An 8,471-nucleotide genomic window follows, 5' to 3' on the forward strand; every position below is an offset into this window, starting at 1 on the left:
GCAGTCCAAAGGCATTCTGCAGACAGAATTCCCTCAACACCTGGTTGGATCCGATCCCCCCTCCACATTGGGGGTAATGTGTTATACTCAGTCTTCAGACTTAAGCATCAATCTTTAAAAACAAAACCCAGCTTCACAGCAACATCTAAACTAGCAACTGACCAAATGCCACTACCACGGCCTAGCCATCAGGATATCATTGTGTCCCATTATAATAACTAACACTTGAATAACAGTTTGTTTTCACCCTTTGTGAAGAGATGTCATCTCTATAAACAAAACCCAGCTTAGATAAGGTCTTCAAATTGTTGTTAATTCTGTTAATGCTAAATTACTCCATAGATCACCCAATATTTAAAAAGCTAACATGGCCATGACTTTGTACAGTGAAAGGTCTTACATTACCAGAAGAAATAGAAGGTTTTAAAATCAATAATAGATTTGGCTCTTAGAGTAGCTTCAGTAAGGAGAGCAGGGTTGCTTTTAAAGGGGGGAGAAAAGCCAATAATTTTTCATCAATTATTGGCTTAGACAAACAGGAAGAGTTGGAAGAGAGGATGCAGCTAAATCAGGAGGAACATCCTCTCAGGAAGTGCTTTCCTTCCTTCCTTCCTTCCTTGCCTTTCCAATGTTTTTGTTCCAGGCCTTCCTCTCTTCAAACCACACCTTGTAAACCCTTTTATGTGCACTGTTCACAACATGAAGAATTCTGTGTGCTGTTCCATACTGGGTTTCAACTAATAAAACACACATGCACAAAAGATCCAATGCCTTTTTACACAGAGGATTAACTTTATTCAGTCGTTAAGTTGAAAGCAAGTACAGTTAGGATATATAGCAGGCGACAATTTCCATATGCTATGTTCTAGCAAAGTGGAACTGTAGTATTTATAGTTTACAACATGCTGTATAAAATTAAAGCTAGCAAGGAGGCTCCCAGGGAGGTAAATTAGAGACAAAAGGAAGACCAAGAGCCCATTTTACTATATTCTGGTTAGATGTCTTTAAGGACACACAATTTTTTAAGAATATTTAACATTAGTAATATGCAGAAGCAATTGTGATCTTTCCAATCATTTAAGACTAAGGGAGGGGGAAATTTTACAGGAAAAGAAAAGGGTTTCAGAAGAGCAGGGCTAAATAATTGACATTAAAAGTGCAGAGTAAGGTTACATGAGATCAAGTTGATCGCTTTGACCCAATAGTCTCAGCCCTTGTAAGACTGAGACAAGTAATAATTGCTTCCTCATTTAGATTAGACAATGAGTTCTCTCTGCAAGCAGCTCTCCTCTAAATAGATCATACTGAGTAATTGAAACAAGTTATCTCTGGGAAGTGCAGTGACTGATTCCTCAAAGTGTGAGAGCAGAGCTATGGTAACCTCTTCAGCCTGGCCTCATCCTGTTCCTATTTAGGGAATCCGCGGGGCAGCCAGTGTTGAGAGCAGCCTGCGGGTTCGTCAGCTTTATTGTTTAGACTTGAAGGGAAGGTCACACGCCCTCTTTGACAGAGAGGTTTATGGGCTCTCTCTAATTAGCAGCACCCTCCACCAGACAGACTGTTGGCCACCTTCCAAGAACTGGGGTTTGGTAGCGGCCACTGATGAAGGAGAAAACAAGGTTATTTACCCGGTGACTGTAATTCTTGGCACAAGTTCTCCTTTCACACTCAGACACGTTTTCCTTTTGTTCCAACTTGCCTTTGGAATTCTGAGTGGGGCGTTGGGGGGAAAGCAGCTATATATTTAGTGCTATAAGCAAGCCATATGTTGGTCTCAGAGAGTTTTCACTATTTTGGGGCCCGGCTTTAAAAATAAAAATAAGAAAAAAAAAGCGGAGAGGGAAGAAGAAAAGGGTAACATAGTCAGAACAGTACTTGCGAACAGAAGTGCATGAGCACATGCCCACACACAAGCTCAGAAAAAGGAAGTTCCATTTGCAACCTCTATAACATAACGACAGTTGTACGTTGGACACTTAGAAATCCCAGAGGTGAACATGTGATTGGGTCTAGCTATGATTGAAGTGTTTAAAACAACAACAACAAAAAAAAAAACAGTGCCGGGAATATACTTGGCCTATCCTGTTGGGTCGGGTCCGCAGGCAGAGGATGGTGGATTAAGCCGATGGAAATGCCTCTAGGTTGATTCAAACCAGATGCTCGAACTATTTTTGTCCGGGTGTGCAGGCGCAGCCGCGCTGCTGAAGGCCAGGCTGCCCCCCCTCGGCGGTGCGCCCCTGTAGTCTCACCAGATACCCCGGCCATAAAAACCTTTCAAGTCCCCTTTATTATTCCAGGCACATTCCAAGGGGATGGAGTCACAGGGTTCACTGGGCTGTTCTCCGGCCTCCCCATGCCAGGGCCGGGTGCAATACGACCCCCCAGCTCCAAATATGGAACCCATAACTGGTCCAAAAAGCGCCCTCGGTCCAGGCGCAGCTGCAACCCTGACCGCAACTTCTCCCTGCCACCTCCAGATCTGGGGCTCGCAGCCTGCTCAGCGGGAGGCCCCCCCCAATCAGCCCTAGGGGTGGTCTGGTGAAAATATGGCCATTATCTTTGAAGAATCCTGCGACGACAACGCTGCCCTACTTTCGTGCTGGTCAGAGCAGCTGCTCGGTGCGGTGGCGGGGCGCAGGCCGGGGGTTTGGGCGGTGCGTTCAGAACTGAGAGGCGCAAGCCGGGAACCCCAGGGGCTCCACAAACCTCCCAGACTGGCGGGCCGCCGGGCCCTCGTGGGAAACCTGCACATCTGGCCTGTCAGGAGCCACATCTGGAGCGTTCACCCTCCCCACCAGATGTTCACGGGTCCCGGGAGTGAAAGAACGCCGGGGGCGCGGCTTCCCGGGCGCAGTCAGGGGGTTCACATCCCGGGATGGGGGGTAAGGGGGGGAAAGGGAGGCACCGTCCCACGCGGAGCCTGGAGGGCGGCGGGCGAAGGGGAGAGGAAGGGCTTGGAAGGTGGAGGTGGGATGGGGTGGGCCCGGACCCGCCCCGGCAGGGACAGGGAATGGGGTTGGGCTCTTGGGTAATTTAGGATGCTGGGACCCGACCCGTAGGCGGATGGGCCTCGGCCCGCCCTGTCTCCGCAGGATTTTACAACCTTGGTCCCCAGGGGGTAGTGGCAGGAGGGGCTGGCGGGGATTCTGGGGGGAAGGGAGCTGGACACGCTGCTTAAGGACGGGACAGCACTGGGGATCCCCACCCCCAACACACCACACCCCCACCACCACGCCGGCAGCCCCCAGGGCTCTGTTCCAGCCCGGGATGGCTAGAAGGGCCCAGGCTGGTATTCCAACCCTACGTCTCTTCGCCCTCCCCAGCCCCTTTCCTGCGTCCTCGGGGCTTTCACCAAAAGCTAAGCTCCGGGGGAGCCTGCGAAGCCAGCCGCGCCCCTCGCGCGCGTTTGTTTGCGCGCAGGAGTTTTGATATCTCCCTAAGCAACGGGGTTTGCCAAGGAGTCGGGCTGTGCCGAAGAGCCTGCCTGCGTCTACGGGATGCTGCAATCTGAACAAATCGTTTCCATTCGCTTTGTTTAACCAAGGCCAGGACAGACTGTGTTCTGACTTAGAAACTGCCCTTCAGCCAAGTTGTCCTCAGATTTTTATCTACCCGTGTTATAATACCCTAGGTCTTTGCGCAAATGTTTTATGGCCATTCAGAAAACTCGAGAAAGGGAAAGGGATCCTAAAAGGAAAATAAAAATTAAATATATATATATAGTTTTATGTGTGTGTGTGTGTGTGTGTGTGTGTGTGTATATATATATATATATAACCTAAAGGAAAACGTTTTTAAAAGATAGTGATCCGTTTTCATCTGACCATTCTCAATCTTCTTATAGAACATCACTACACACACACACACACACACACACATCTGCTAAGGGCAAAGGGCAAGAGTGGACTCTCTGAACTGACCTGAAGCTTCATTGGTTTTAATGTCTTCTCTCCCAAAGCCTTGGGTCTTCTGAATAATGAACCAAAACCAACATGAAGTACTGAGAATAAGCTCAAATATTGGCTTGCCAGTGCATAACTCTATGTCCTTTGGCAGATCGCTCAGTCCTGAGTCTTGTGACTCCATTTCAGCGTTTCCGAAATCTGATTGTATCATAGAGCATGAGGTAGTGTAAGGACTCTTAAGACCAGGCGAGTCACGTGCTTAACCCTAAACTGCAATGAGTACCAGTAGTGTTCATGTGAGTAACCTCTTCATCACCAAAGTAAAAGTTGCAGGCAGCCAGGCGCTGGGTGGCTGACGCCTGTAATCCTAGCTACTCAGGAGGCTGAGATCTGAGGTTCATGATTCAAAGCCAGCCTGGGCAGGAAAGTCTGTGAGACTCTTATCTCCAATAAAGCCACTAGAAAACCGGAAGTGGCGTTGTGGCTCAAGTGGTAGAGAGCTAGACTTGAGCTGAAGAACGCAGGGACAGTGCTCAAGCCCATAGTTCAAGCCCCACGACCACAGAAAACGCAAAACAAACAAACAACAGTTGCAGACAATGGTGGTTGGAAAAAGAAGCCTGCAGAGATCTTCAAATTTGTGGGAAGAACCAAAACATACAAACCTGGTACATCTCCAGCAGATGAAATCACAGGCTTTCCTCCTAATGTAGCTTCTTTATTTACATTTGGTTTGTTTCTTTGAGACAAGATCTCACTTCTTAGTCAGACTGGCCTGGAACTCAAAATCATGCCTCAACCTCCCTGGAAGTATAGATCTGGACCAAGGCCCCTGGCAAAATGCAACTTTTCTAAGTAGAGATGTGGCTCAGGTGATAGAGATTGTCTTCAGCAGAAAAAAAAGGACCGCACTGAGGCCCAGAGTTCAACCACCAGCAAACACCCCTCCCTCCCACCTCCCACACATACAAAATTACTTTTCTTTTTTTGGTAGTTGGGCCTAAACTATGGGCCTGGGCACTGTCCCTCAGCTCTTCAGTTCAAGGCAAGCACTCTACCACTAGAGCCACAGCGCCACTTCCGGCTCTTTCTGCTTAGGTGGTGCTGAGAAATTGAACCCAGTGCCTCATGCATTCAAGGCAAGCACTCTACCACTGAGCCATCTTCCCAGCACCAAAGTTATTATTTTAAAACTTGAATATTTCTGGGTTTCTTCTTTCAAAAGATCACTCTTCTTTGAGAAAAATTTCACTGAGAAGTTGCTAATTGATTAAAAGAAGTAATTTAGGGGCTGGGAAGGTGGCTCAATGGTAGAGCACTTGCCTTGCATGCCTGAGGCCTTGGGTTCAATTCCTCAGCACCACATAAGAAAAAGAAAAAAAAAAAAAGACAGAAGTGGCGCTGTGGCTCAAGTGGTAGAGTGCTTGCCTTGAGCTGAAGAGCTGAGGGACAGCACCCAGGCTCAGAGTTCAGGCCCCACAACCAGACCTCCCCCCCCAAAAAAAAAAGAAAGAAGTACGGTAAAGAAACTCTCTTCTTCTCTCTGCTTAGCTCCTTCTCACTTTGCTAATATAGAAAAATTTGGTACAAGCATCATCTGAACTTAAAATGTGTCCAATGCACATAAAACATAATTCTGAAAAGTTCACGGCTATTATGTGCCAGCGGCTGCTGCTGGAACTTATGAGGGTCTCTTAACGTCTCCCAAAGCTCAGTTTCCTTTGCTTTAAAGTAAAAGAAGGTTTAGGCTAGCTGCTCTTTTCTGAACTCAGACTCTGGTTTCAGAGGTTGCTGTGTTCAGGTGATATTTTCTATCAGCTTAGACAAGGAGGGAAGGACTTTGGCACTATGCTTAAGAAAACATCATAGAAGCAGGAGCCAGTGGCTCATGCCTGTAATCCTAGCTACTCAGTAGGCTGAGATCTGAGGATCACAGTTCAAAGCTGGTCTGGGCAGGAAAGTCCGTGAGACTCTGATCTCCAATTAACTGCCAGAAAACCGGAAGTAGCTCTATGGCTCAAGTGGTAGAGCACTTGCCTTGCACTGAAGAGCTGAGGGACAGAGTCCAGGCCCAGAGTTCACCCCATGACCGACTACCCCACCCCAAAAAAATAAAAAAGAAAGAAAAGGAAAAAAACATCATGGAGAGATGAGGGAGACTAATAAAGACAGACCAGTACTTAACTACAAAGCAAAGTAGAGTAACTATAACCAAATAAATACTAACATATTCCAATGCATGCAAAAGATAAATCACTATCACATACACTGGTCCAAAACACAAGAGTGCATATGTATAGTGAAATTATCTACAGTATAGATTCCAAATACACACAAAGATTCCTGTTACTAAATTTTCCCAGTACCTACAAGGAAGGTATTTTTTTTCCCCTCTGGATGGTGGTCTGAAGAGTAACTTTGCAACAGAGGAAGGTACTGTAATAAAAAGTGTCCATGATCCTGGCTAGAGGATAGAACTGTGCCCGCTTGTGGGCCTCCTGACAGATTATCAAGGAAGATCTCTAAGCCAGAAAACTTATTTTTAGTAATTTTTGTCAAATTTTCTTCATTCATCCACAGTGCAATTATTTTCTCATTTTCTTAGAGAAATAGTTCCCGAATGATAATACAGCCCACTCAGCTCCCTAGATTCCTCTCCCTCATATTCCCCAGCTAATCCACCAGTCCCTCTCATCAGCTCCAATTTATAAATACAGATATGGACACAAATATATTCCCACCCCCATCTACACTAGAGCCTGATCCAAGCCATCACTGTTTCTTGCCCAACCTGTTGCAATTTCCCCAGCTCCCACTGCTTCACTCTACATCTCATTCTCCACACAGTAGCAAAGCAGTCCTTTTCAGATATAAATCAAATGGATTCACTCTCTTCTTCAAAATCTTCCCAATGCATTTGGAAGATAGAAGTGTATTCCTAATTGCAGTTCAGCCCTTAGGATTTCACTGTTGCCTAATTCTCTCACCTCACCTTCTATCTACGTGGGAATCCTAGAGCCCTGTGGGGTATGTGACTGACTGCAAAAGATTTGACCAGTGTGCTTGAGGTTTGAATGGTATCAGTGGTTGTGTGGTTGTTTATCTTATATCTTAGTAAAGACACAAGATTATGAGTGCCTGACCTTCTGCAGTAATCCTATCAAAAGAGGAGATTCCCTTTATGTACTTATCTCAATAAATCTTTATACCCTGGAAGGGTTATAGAAATTGCTTATCGTAGTACTTCTTATTATCTACCTTTTGGAATGTGCCCTTTTGTTTATTTTCCCATAACTGCCGTAAGCAAGCCCTGAGACACTCTGAGCCTATAAAAGGAGAAGGTTGAGCCAAGTGCTGGTGGCTCATAGCTACTCAGGACAGGAAAGTCTGTGAGACTCTTATCTTTCTCATTTCTAGTAAGCTACTCAGAAAAAGCTAGAAGTGACTCTGTTCCTCAAGTGGTAGAGCACTAACTAGCCTTGAACACAAAAAGGCTCAGTGACAGTACTCAAGCCCTGAGTTCAAGCCTCAAGACCAGCCAAAATAAAAAATAAAGAAAGCAAAGGGATGTGAAGGGTAAACAAAGGAGGAGGCTGCAATGCTTGGTAAGAAATGTACACATTATCCTGCCCATGCAATTGAAACCCCTCTGTACAGTATGTTCACAAATAAAATAAAATTAAATTAAAAAAAATAAAGAAAGCGGAGGGTTGGGGAAACATCTTTGGTTTTAATCAAGTCTGTCAGGTAATTCATTTCTTGTCCATGGTGTTATTAAAAGATTATAAGGCTGGGAACTAGTTGGTGGCTCACGCTTATAATCCTAGCCACTCAGGAGGGTGAGAGGATCATAATTTAAAGCCAAACTGGACAGAAAAGTCTATGAGACCCTTATCTCAAATTAAGTACCAGAAAACCAGAAGTGGAGCTGTGGCTCAAAGTGGTAGAACACTAGCATTGAGCAAAAATTGCTCAGGGACAATGCTCAGGCCCTGAGTTCAAGCTCCATGATTAAAAAAAAAAAAAGAAAAGAAAGAGTATAAGGTAATACTGGCAGGGCACCAGTGGCTCACACCTGTAATCCTAGCTACTCAGGAGGCTGAGATCTGAGGATCACGGTTCAAAGCCAGCCCAGGGAGGAAAGTCCGTGAAACTCTAATCTCCAATAAACCACCAGAAAACCGGAAGTGGCATTGTAGCTCAAGTCGTAGAACACTAGCCTTGAGCTGAAGAGCTGAGGGAGAGTGCTCAGGCCCAGAGTTCAAGCCCCACAACTGACAAAAAAAAAAGCTAATACTGTATCATTGCATGGGTATGTTCATCATCCATCCCCTGCAAGTTATTGGACAAAAACAGTATGTCCTCCTCTTCTTGCTTATTTCTTTGGAGTCAGCCACACAGACTTTCTCAAAAACATCAAACAGGAGGCTAGGTGCTAGTGGTTCATGTCTGTAAACCAAGCTACTCAGTGGTCTAAGCTTTAAAGCTCACCTGAGCAGGAAAATGTGTGAAAATCTTAACTCCAGTTAACCAGCAAAAGGCCAGAAATGGAGCTGTTGCTCAAGT

This window comes from Dipodomys ordii, unplaced genomic scaffold, assembly GCF_000151885.1.
Source record: "Dipodomys ordii isolate 6190 unplaced genomic scaffold, Dord_2.0 Scaffold34, whole genome shotgun sequence".
Taxonomy (NCBI): domain Eukaryota; kingdom Metazoa; phylum Chordata; class Mammalia; order Rodentia; family Heteromyidae; genus Dipodomys; species Dipodomys ordii.